This window comes from Myodes glareolus, chromosome 3 (assembly GCF_982192425.1).
Source record: "Myodes glareolus chromosome 3, mMyoGla1.1, whole genome shotgun sequence".
Lineage (NCBI taxonomy): Eukaryota > Metazoa > Chordata > Mammalia > Rodentia > Cricetidae > Myodes > Myodes glareolus.
In genome coordinates, this window is record NC_142028.1 from 36641232 (window position 1) to 36653026 (window position 11795).

Consider the following 11795-nt stretch of genomic DNA (forward strand, 5'->3'; position numbering starts at 1 on the left):
GTGTCTGTTTACCAGTTATACAAATAATCATAATAAAAAGGCAAAAGTCAAAACAACAACAAAACCTAGAAATTAGTACACTTGAGAGGGAAAGGGCATTTGTGACCAGGCTTTAAGAATAAGGTGATTGGAATGGGAGGGTAGCTACATGTTGATATAGTACTGCCCAGCATGCAAGAAGCCCAAGGTTCAGTTTTCCAGCACCAGATAAACCAGGCATAGTGGTACACACCTGTAATCCCAGCACCCAAGGAGATGGAAAGAGAAGTACAAAAAACTCAAAGGTCAACCTCTGCTACACTGAGTGCTCAAAGCCAACATGGGCTACACGAAATTCAGTTAAAAAAAAATTGTACAGGAAAGATGTCTCGACTTAGTGGTTACGAGTGTGTACAGCTCTTGCAGTACCTGGGTCTGGTTTCCTGCACCCATATGAGACACAACTTCCTGTAGCTCCAGTTCTGCCAGGATCTGACGTATTTTGTCTCTGGAGGTTTCTATTGATACCTACATTCATGCGAGCACACACGATAAACGCACTTTAATTAGAAATATTTTTAAAGACCTAAAATAACATTGTACACAGAAACACAGGTGGAATTCGGTCTCAATCTGGAATGTCCTGGTAATTGAACCCAGAGCCCTGGAATGCCGAGGAAACGCTCTGGCACTGAACTACATACACCCCAGACCCCTTTCGCAGTTTGCGAAAAGGTCTGTGTCAGTTGCCAGGCTGGTCCTAAAAGCAATTCTCTTGCCTCAGCCTCCCTGAGGCTCGGGTCAGTCACCTCTCTAGGCGACCATACCGGGCTCTGAAACTTTCTGACACGTGCCTCATCAGGCTGATTCCTGTAAGTATTAGTTTGTAACCTCGGGACCCTTGCAGGGAATGCAAAACCTTTCTTAGAGAAGCCTTGAAGAAAGAACTGTGTTCTCCTCATAAGACAAGTAATAAGATCACAGCCCTTCACAGACCAGAGGCACAAGCTTACTCTTGGGCCCGTCCACACACACCGTGAAGGCAGGACTTGACAGAATGAGCGACCCGAGGAGTCTCTCAACACCGGGATCGGAACACTTGCTGCCGTGGAAGGAGGGGATAGAGTATAGACAGGTGAAGGATATTCCAGAAGAGCCCAAAACATGCCTCGGCTTTCCTAACCGAACCTCGCCAGCCCCGCGCCTGCTCCGCAAGCACGACTTACTTACCGCGGCTCAACTTCCGGCAACCACAGCTCCGGCCGCGGCGCGCAGCACAATGACGTCATAACCCAGCCCACACAAACGCGGAAGCGTGGAGCGCATGCGCAAATGGATAATAACAAAGGGTCCCTCGCACTGCGTTAATGGAGGCAGAACGACTGAAAGCTAAAACCTGTACGCTTTGGGCTTTTAAAGAAGATTACAATTTTCTACCAGTGACTCCAGAAAACGACAAAATGACTGTCATTATTATCAAATTCCCAGGGGACTTCTAGAGTGCATTTGTAGAAACAGATTTGTTTTTATATTTTCCTTTTAATTTAATTTAATTTTAAAGAAAAGATCAAACTACAAAGCCGTGATTGTCTTGGACTTGTACACACACACACACACAAACACACACACCAATCTTAATAACTAACAAAGACCCACCTGCCTCTGCTTCACCCCCACCCCCACGCTGGGATTTATTAGGATTAAAAACTTGAGCAACCGCAACTCACAAAGGATCTGATTTGCATACGGGAAGTCTGACTCTGGAAACCAGAGTATCGAAAACACCCATCAACCCTCTGCGCCCAGCAACTTCAGTGACTATGAAATCACTTTTTAAGAAGCTACTATGTCTTTAATCTCACCATTTGGGAGGCAGGGGTATCTGGAGCTCTGAGTTCCAAGTCGCCCTGTGATACAAAGCAATTTCCAGCACAGCCAGGGCTACAAAAAGAAATTCTCTCTCAAAAAACAGTTTTGTTTTTGACAAAACACAAAAACAAACAAAAAGGTATACTACAGGAAAACCATGGGAGAAGATTTTGGGCAAGATAATGAACCTGAAGAAATGCTCTACCCTGGGAAATCTTGTCTGTAAGCAGGCACTTCCTTAGAGACAGGAGTGACCTTGGTGTGTGTTGGTTCTAGAAACCAGGATGATAATCAGAGTTCAAGGCAAGCATCATCATGCCCCACCTCCATTGTTGAGGTCACAGACTAGTGACACCTTTCCTGGATCAGAGTGCCTTTGGAGTGAGTGCCTCTAGGCACTGATCATAAAAGGGAGGATTATTTATTGAGTCCTTAATTCAGAGTTTCCAATTTTCAAATGGAAAAATTACAAAAAGAAAGCATTTTATGTGACTTCTATAGAATGGAAAACTTCTATAAACAAGAATAAAGAAATGTAAAGTGGTTCCTGGAAAGAAAGGGTCCTTGGAGCCAGGTTCAGAGTGAAAAGTCAGACTCTGGCATATTAAAAACTACACCTTTAGGAAGAAGAATTGAGGCAAGACAACAGGGGCAGGTACTCACTGGAATGGGAGACCATACTGAGCCACAGTTAAGCAAATGTCTGAGGACAGGAGATGACTATAAATACCAGACACTCAAGAATTTCTGCACTCAAGTTATAATCCTATCACAAACATGGCAAAGATCAAGATGACAGGTGTGTGTTCCTGTGTGTGATAACAATTTTCTTTGCTGAAGAATGAACACACAAGATGAGAAAAAAAGAAGTCAAGTCCTGACTGGCATATTCTGTGAGGCGTGATCATCTCAGCCAGCAGTCTTGAGGCTGTTCTGGATATAAAACTCAGACATCTGACCCATCCACTCCTATCAGAGATTGCTCGTGGTGGGGGGGTCTTCCTTAATCAAACCTGATTTTTTTTCTTAACCTAGAATGAATCCACAGCCTCTCATTTCCTGTGAAAACACTTCCTCTTCTCCAAAGTAATATATCTGTCAAGTTGGGAGCATAGGCGCCTGCCCCTCACATCCATCCCAGCTCAAGGCCTGATCTGGACTCCAAATCTCAGCAGGCCAGGTCCTGAACCCTCCCTGATGGTGGAGTCAGGACCACTCCCCGGGGTATTTAAGTGATCCCCCCAAAAGGAACACGTTATCTCCCTTTCTTCCTTGCAGGTGTTGCTTTCCCATGGTTTCACGGTTATCCCCTCGGGGCCACCCGAGGGTGAAGATCTCCCATTAAACCTGGATATTTCTTAATTTTGCTTGTTTTGATTTGGCTTGATTGGGAATTTTGAAATCGGCAGGGAGCTCACATTAGGAAATATTCCTAACAATATCTTTTGACTTAAATTTAGAAGTCAAAGCATTTCTAAAATATGTGCTGTATCAATCCAGCAGCATTTGTAATCAAGTGTGTTTTAGCTGCCCTTCTAAGAATAAATTTTCTCTAGCAAACAGAGCTAACCTGAGAAAATACTGCTACCAAGAAGCCATGCTTAACACATTTTTTGTGACTAGAAGCACTACCCACGCTTTCTCAGAATTTATGTGAATGTAGTTATCCAGGTTGGGTGCCATTTGTTGACAGAAGTTTCTGTCTGCCGGGTCCAACATTATGATAAAAAACAGGGAGAATTGAAGTAGGACAAAGGTCTTGTATAGTTTTAATAAAATGCTGATTGGCCAGTAGCCAGGCAGGAAGTATAGGCAGGGTGGCCAGGAAAGAAGCAGAAATGGGGCAATGAGAACAGGAGAACGCTGGGAAGAGGAAAGGCTGAGTCCACAGTTGTTATCCAGACACAGAGGAGGCCAGATGAGAATACCTTGCTGATAAAAGGAATCAAGCCATGTGACTAACATAGACAAGAATGATGGGCAAATTTAAGATGGAAGAATTAGTTAATAAGAAGCCTGAGGTAATAGACCAATCACATTATGATTACTGTGAACCTCCGTGTGTTTCTTTAAGACTGAATGACTTGGGATTGGGCCAGACAGAAAACTTTATCAACAAGTGTGCTCGCTGGGAGATTCTATGACAGAGGAAGCTGATTGTGGGAAAAATTACAGGATTCTAGGGCAGTGGAAAGGCATAAGCAGAGTTCACATGACTGACTTTATCCCTGTAGTTACGACAGACACTTCAATTATTTTATCTTTAAGAAGAACAGGAACTAGGAATGACTGAGCACTATCTTATCAAAGAAGGAAGAGGGAAGAAAATGAAGCATCAATTTTATTCTAGTCATGTTGTGAGAAAGAATTTCTAATGATCAATGGGCCATATCATGATCCAAGTCTTAATATAATTGCCATCAAAACAAACAAGCCTCAGTAAACTTCAGTGTTCCATATATGAAAAATATGTCAAGACAATCAGACTGGAAATATAGGAAATACTAACTAAATTTGCAGTTCTTAATTCAATGCTGAAACATAGACATCAACCACACTCAGAACTTAAAAAGACACAGAAAGGTTAAAAATGAAAGATCAGTATGAGAAAATCTTGTGTGTCTCGACTCTACTGAAGGTTGGTAGTGAATGAAGTTACAAAAATAGAAAGACAAAAAAGTGAGGAAGGAAAGAAAATGACTGAAAGAAAAAATAGTTTGGAAATAATGTGAAAATGGTTGACAGGTACATTGAGTAGGTAGGACATGGATGTTACATGCATAAGGGACAGAATGAAGGGGCAAGAGTATGAGGAAAATAATGGATTCTCACCAAATAAGAAATACATTGACTGATTGACAGAAAGACAGGAATAAAAAACATCTAATACTGTTAAGAAAAACGCAATGCTAAAAGAAACTAAAAAAGAAAGAAAGAAAAAAACAAGAACGAAAACATATAAAAAAATAGAGAAAAAATATGAGACCTAAGATTCGCTGTAAAGTTTCCAGATTCCAATAATCCATCCATCCAAAAAAGGAGCTTCAGAATGGCAGGTGACACAAAAAACGAGCAAGAAACACTAAAAGAAGACAAAGAGACAGAAGGATAAAAAGTAGGCAAGGAAGCAAGAAAGAAGGGAAATGAGCAAAGGACCAAGTAAGACAGTAGCTGTTGGCAAGTGAGTGCGTAGGATATTTGACCACTGGGTTCTCAGAGACAGCAAGACATTCATGACATTGGGCCAATCCGGGAGAAGAAACTCCTCACCTGCAGTACCCAGTTCTATGGTGAGACTAAGGCCTTGGACAAAAAGGCAAAGGAACAGTACTCTTACTATATGAATTGAATATCATGAGCTTCATGTAGAACACTCGGGAAGGGAGAAGAATCGGTGTAGGTTGGTGTAGAGACCGCTCAGTGCTCAGTCCGTGGGAGAGAGAGCTTTCTCTTCTCGAGCACGGGGAGCAGGGGAGACAGCTCAGCATCCGTGTAGGATTTTTGTATGGTTCCATGCTTGCAAGGAACCCAGGACTGTGGGAGACTGAGACTGAAGGACCAGAGCGCCAAGCTGCTGTCCAGCATTGAGTGCCTTTTCCTCAGTGGAGTAGAGCGAGGCTCTATGGGTCCTGCCGGAAAGACATAGAGATAGAGAAGGAGAGCCAACATTGTCTTGTGTCCCCTCGGGATAAGCGAGCGGCAGCCGCCCCCAGCAAAACAGCCCACGGGAGTCACCACAAAACACAAACACACACACACACACACACACACACACACACACACACACACACACACACAGCTGTATGCTCTTAAATGCAGGAGGCGCCAGCGAGAATGGCTCAGGCTTGCAGTCCAACAGTCAGGAGTCAGAAGCAGGTAGGTCCCTGGCTCCAGGCTAGGCAGGGCTACACGGTGAGAGCCCTTTTCCCTCCTCTCAAAGACACCCCAAAGCGCTGTGTAGGATCTGTGGCTCCCAAGGCGCCTCTCAGTATTTCCAGCACTGACCATGGAGCCGGCTGACCTGAAGTGCCTCTAGGTGCTGGTACCCTGGGAGAGGGTCTGTCTCCCTAGGCGGCACCGGCCTAAAGGTCACCACCATAGAGCCCTGCCTTCCCTGAAACTTAGATGCAGCCTAGCTGCCTGGGTCTCTGTGATGCTTAGATCCAAGGCGCGAGGCCCCATGCTGAGCTGGAAGGCGGTTCTCTCTTGTTCAAATGTGGCTTCTGGTCCTGCGCATGCGCACTGGCGCCTGGGACAAAACTGGGTCCCTAGCACCTAGCTGAGAGGGGTGTAACTCCAGCCTGCTGCAGCCTCTGGCTCAGGCTTCTCACCAAGGCGCTGCCGGCCTCCTGGCGACTCCAGACGACCCCAGACCACCGCAGGGTGACGGTCTCTTGTGTCAACCAGCCGGGAAGGACCCAGGAGGGTCCCGCGGAGGTTCGGAAAGACTTCGGCACCGTTCTTTTTACTCCAGTCGGATGTGGTTTCCCTTTGTGACAGGGGGTCCCGTTGAAAAGCCAGGGCTGTCCTTGACCTCCTAGATCTGTCTCAGGCTGGCCTGGAACTGACACGGATCCACGGGGCCTCTGCGTGCGTCCCCAGGCCTGCGGACATCGCCTCGCACCATCACGTGGGTCCAAACAGCTCAGGATGCTCCTGGCATAGTCTAGGACGTTCGAGAGCAGACACTGTCCAGACACTGTCCAGAATGCGATCTTCCTACAGCCACAGCACCCGTGTCCATCAGGAAAACGGTTGTCCTGAAGGACCCTGCCACCAGACTGGGGCCAGGCGCTGGGAATAGATAAGTTAGTTCCGAGTTGCAGTATCATCGGAGGCCAAACCACAGAGGGCCACGCCTGGGGACAGCTCCCGTCCAGGCCCGCCTGGAACTCCACGCGAGCATTCTGGGGTCACGCAGTCCCCTCTGTGACGCTGGCGTTCGAGGCGCGTGCCACCATCCGGGCCCTCAGTGCCTTGACGACGGCTCTAGAGAGCTATGGTCGCACGAGGGAGGAAGGAATAGTTTTGGTGGAGTTTCTCTAGGCCATACACTTCTCCAGTCTGATGGAAGGGCGGGGTGGGGGGGCAGGCAGCCTCTGAAGGAGGCTCAGGCAGCGCAAATCGCAAGAGGAGAGACGTGAAAAGTTTCCAATTGGAAGCAAAAGAGCCTGGGAGGCAGGATGGCAGGGAAACCTGAGCCTCGGACGACAGTGAGCCTACCTAGCTTCTGGTCGGGTCATCAGGCTTCAGGAGAGACAATGCGTTGAAGCGGCGGAATCCTCTGGACCTGGGACAACTCCCCGATCCAGGGAAAGACACGGGTGTCCAGACGCAAGCTGGCATCTCCGGCCTCGGGCCGGAGTACGCTGTGTGTGCCCAGGTCACCAACTTACCCCCAGTACCCCAGAGAAGCTACATGAGAGCCCTGTGTTCCCTCCCCGGTACCCAGCCGTCTTCTCGAAAAGAGGAAAGCTCAGCCATGATACGAAGGGAAAGGCAGGGTGCTGTGAGTCCACAGACATTCAGCTCTCTATGACGCCGCAAGGTACATCAACAGGTGCCCAAGGCACGAGCTGTGGTGGCGGGGTGCGTGATGTGCAAGCTGGCAGGAGGAGATATCCCTGCATGCAAGTGGTGTGCCCCAGCTTCTCTGATGAACGGCTGGCATGGGTGTCTTTGTGCGTCAGAGCACCGAGCAGTCCAGTGTGGAGACCCACACCTTGAATCTCCATAGAGGCGTACTTGGAGTCCAGGGCACGGGAGAAAACTTTCATCCACTACGAAAGAAAGAGCCTAAGACCGGCCAAAAGATTAAAAGAAGATAGAAAGATAGAAGGACTTGAAGCAAGCGAGGAAGCAAGCAAGCAAGCAAGCAAGCAAGCAAACAAGCAAACAAGAAGTCGAGCAGGCAAGGAAGCAAGCAAGGAAGGAAACAAGCGAAGGACCCAGCAAGTTGGTAGCTGATGGATGGGATATGCGTGCCTAGGTCATTTGACCATTGAGTCCTCAGAGTTGGCGAGTCCTGTAGGTCTTTGGGCCCATCCGGGTAAGCAAACTCCTCACTGGCAATGCCGAGTTCTCTGGTGAGATTAAGTGCAAAAGTGGGGAAAAGGCAAAGGACCTGTGCTCTTCCTATATGAATTAAATGGCATGGGCTTCGCTCAGAACTCTCGGGAAGGGAGAAGAATGGGCATGGGTTGGTGTAGAGACCGCTCAGTGCTCAGTCCGTGGGAGAGAGAGCTTTCTCTTCTCGAGCACGGGGAGCAGGGGAGACAGCTCAGCATCCGTGTAGGATTTTTGTATGGTTCCATGCTTGCAAGGAACCCAGGACTGTGGGAGACTGAGACTGAAGGACCAGAGCGCCAAGCTGCTGTCCAGCATTGAGTGCCTTTTCCTCAGTGGAGTAGAGCGAGGCTCTATGGGTCCTGCCGGAAAGACATAGAGATAGAGAAGGAGAGCCAACATTGCCTTGTGTCCCCTCGGGATAAGCGAGCGGCAGCCGCCCCCAGCAAAACAGCCCACGGGAGTCACCACAAAACACAAACACACACACACACACACACACACACACACACACACACACACACACACAGCTGTATGCTCTTAAATGCAGGAGGCGCCAGCGAGAATGGCTCAGGCTTGCAGTCCAACAGTCAGGAGTCAGAAGCAGGTAGGTCCCTGGCTCCAGGCTAGGCAGGGCTACACGGTGAGAGCCCTTTTCCCTCCTCTCAAAGACACCCCAAAGCGCTGTGTAGGATCTGTGGCTCCCAAGGCGCCTCTCAGTATTTCCAGCACTGACCATGGAGCCGGCTGACCTGAAGTGCCTCTAGGTGCTGGTACCCTGGGAGAGGGTCTGTCTCCCTAGGCGGCACCGGCCTAAAGGTCACCACCATAGAGCCCTGCCTTCCCTGAAACTTAGATGCAGCCTAGCTGCCTGGGTCTCTGTGATGCTTAGATCCAAGGCGCGAGGCCCCATGCTGAGCTGGAAGGCGGTTCTCTCTTGTTCAAATGTGGCTTCTGGTCCTGCGCATGCGCACTGGCGCCTGGGACAAAACTGGGTCCCTAGCACCTAGCTGAGAGGGGTGTAACTCCAGCCTGCTGCAGCCTCTGGCTCAGGCTTCTCACCAAGGCGCTGCCGGCCTCCTGGCGACTCCAGACGACCCCAGACCACCGCAGGGTGACGGTCTCTTGTGTCAACCAGCCGGGAAGGACCCAGGAGGGTCCCGCGGAGGTTCGGAAAGACTTCGGCACCGTTCTTTTTACTCCAGTCGGATGTGGTTTCCCTTTGTGACAGGGGGTCCCGTTGAAAAGCCAGGGCTGTCCTTGACCTCCTAGATCTGTCTCAGGCTGGCCTGGAACTGACACGGATCCACGGGGCCTCTGCGTGCGTCCCCAGGCCTGCGGACATCGCCTCGCACCATCACGTGGGTCCAAACAGCTGAGGATGCTCCTGGCATAGTCTAGGACGTTCGAGAGCAGACACTGTCCAGACACTGTCCAGAATGCGATCTTCCTACAGCCACAGCACCCGTGTCCATCAGGAAAACGGTTGTCCTGAAGGACCCTGCCACCAGACTGGGGCCAGGCGCTGGGAATAGATAAGTTAGTTCCGAGTTGCAGTATCATCGGAGGCCAAACCACAGAGGGCCACGCCTGGGGACAGCTCCCGTCCAGGCCCGCCTGGAACTCCACGCGAGCATTCTGGGGTCACGCAGTCCCCTCTGTGACGCTGGCGTTCGAGGCGCGTGCCACCATCCGGGCCCTCAGTGCCTTGACGACGGCTCTAGGGAGCTATGGTCGCACGAGGGAGGAAGGAATAGTTTTGGTGGAGTTTCTCTAGGCCATACACTTCTCCAGTCTGATGGAAGGGCGGGGTGGGGGGGCAGGCAGCCTCTGAAGGAGGCTCAGGCAGCGCAAATCGCAAGAGGAGAGACGTGAAAAGTTTCCAATTGGAAGCAAAAGAGCCTGGGAGGCAGGATGGCAGGGAAACCTGAGCCTCGGACGACAGTGAGCCTACCTAGCTTCTGGTCGGGTCATCAGGCTTCAGGAGAGACAATGCGTTGAAGCGGCGGAATCCTCTGGACCTGGGACAACTCCCCGATCCAGGGAAAGACACGGGTGTCCAGACGCAAGCTGGCATCTCCGGCCTCGGGCCGGAGTACGCTGTGTGTGCCCAGGTCACCAACTTACCCCCAGCACCCCAGAGAAGGACATGAGAGCCCTGTGTTCCCTCCCCGGTACCCAGCCGTCTTCTCGAAAAGAGGAAAGCTCAGCCATGATACGAAGGGAAAGGCAGGGTGCTGTGAGTCCACAGACATTCAGCTCTCTATGACGCCGCAAGGTACATCAACAGGTGCCCAAGGCACGAGCTGTGGTGGCGGGGTGCGTGATGTGCAAGCTGGCAGGAGGAGATATCCCTGCATGCAAGTGGTGTGCCCCAGCTTCTCTGATGAACGGCTGGCATGGGTGTCTTTGTGCGTCAGAGCACCGAGCAGTCCAGTGTGGAGACCCACACCTTGAATCTCCATAGAGGCGTACTTGGAGTCCAGGGCACGGGAGAAAACTTTCATCCACTACGAAAGAAAGAGCCTAAGACCGGCCAAAAGATTAAAAGAAGATAGAAAGATAGAAGGACTTGAAGCAAGCGAGGAAGCAAGCAAGCAAGCAAGCAAGCAAGCAAGCAAACAAGAAGTCGAGCAGGCAAGGAAGCAAGCAAGGAAGGAAACAAGCGAAGGACCCAGCAAGTTGGTAGCTGATGGATGGGATATGCGTGCCTAGGTCATTTGACCATTGAGTCCTCAGAGTTGGCGAGTCCTGTAGGTCTTTGGGCCCATCCGGGTAAGCAAACTCCTCACTGGCAATGCCGAGTTCTCTGGTGAGATTTAGTGCAAAAGTGGGGAAGAGGCAAAGGACCTGTGCTCTTCCTATATGAATTAAATGGCATGGGCTTCGCTCAGAACTCTCGGGAAGGGAGAAGAATGGGCATGGGTTGGTGTAGAGACCGCTCAGTGCTCAGTCCGTGGGAGAGAGAGCTTTCTCTTCTCGAGCACGGGGAGCAGGGGAGACAGCTCAGCATCCGTGTAGGATTTTTGTATGGTTCCATGCTTGCAAGGAACCCAGGACTGTGGGAGACTGAGACTGAAGGACCAGAGCGCCAAGCTGCTGTCCAGCATTGAGTGCCTTTTCCTCAGTGGAGTAGAGCGAGGCTCTATGGGTCCTGCCGGAAAGACATAGAGATAGAGAAGGAGAGCCAACATTGCCTTGTGTCCCCTCGGGATAAGCGAGCGGCAGCCGCCCCCAGCAAAACAGCCCACGGGAGTCACCACAAAACACAAACACACACACACACACACACAGACACACACACACACACACACACACACAGCTGTATGCTCTTAAATGCAGGAGGCGCCAGCGAGAATGGCTCAGGCTTGCAGTCCAACAGTCAGGAGTCAGAAGCAGGAAGGTCCCTGGCTCCAGGCTAGGCAGGGCTACACGGTGAGAGCCCTTTTCCCTCCTCTCAAAGACACCCCAAAGCGCTGTGTAGGATCTGTGGCTCCCAAGGCGCCTCTCAGTATTTCCAGCACTGACCATGGAGCCGGCTGACCTGAAGTGCCTCTAGGTGCTGGTACCCTGGGAGAGGGTCTGTCTCCCTAGGCGGCACCGGCCTAAAGGTCACCACCATAGAGCCCTGCCTTCCCTGAAACTTAGATGCAGCCTAGCTGCCTGGGTCTCTGTGATGCTTAGATCCAAGGCGCGAGGCCCCATGCTGAGCTGGAAGGCGGTTCTCTCTTGTTCAAATGTGGCTTCCGGTCCTGCGCATGCGCACTGGCGCCTGGGACAAAACTGGGTCCCTAGCACCTAGCTGAGAGGGGTGTAACTCCAGCCTGCTGCAGCCTCTGGCTCAGGCTTCTCACCAAGGCGCTGCCGGCCTCCTGGCGACT

General features: G+C 50.6%; 1 protein-coding gene across 2 annotated transcripts in view; it reads right to left on the reverse strand.

The window, feature by feature from the left end:
• Atg7 (autophagy related 7) overlaps positions 1 to 1265 on the reverse strand; it is a 222967-nt gene extending 221702 nt beyond the window's left edge. The window contains exon 1 of one of the 2 annotated variants that reach the window (XM_085686869.2): positions 1210 to 1265. The gene's annotated coding sequence lies outside the window, so the exon portion shown is untranslated. Of the gene's footprint in view, positions 1 to 408; positions 508 to 1209 lie in introns of those variants that run through there. The other variant, XM_085686870.2, reaches the window with a different exon arrangement.
• Positions 1266 to 11795: the final 10530 nt, after the last annotated feature.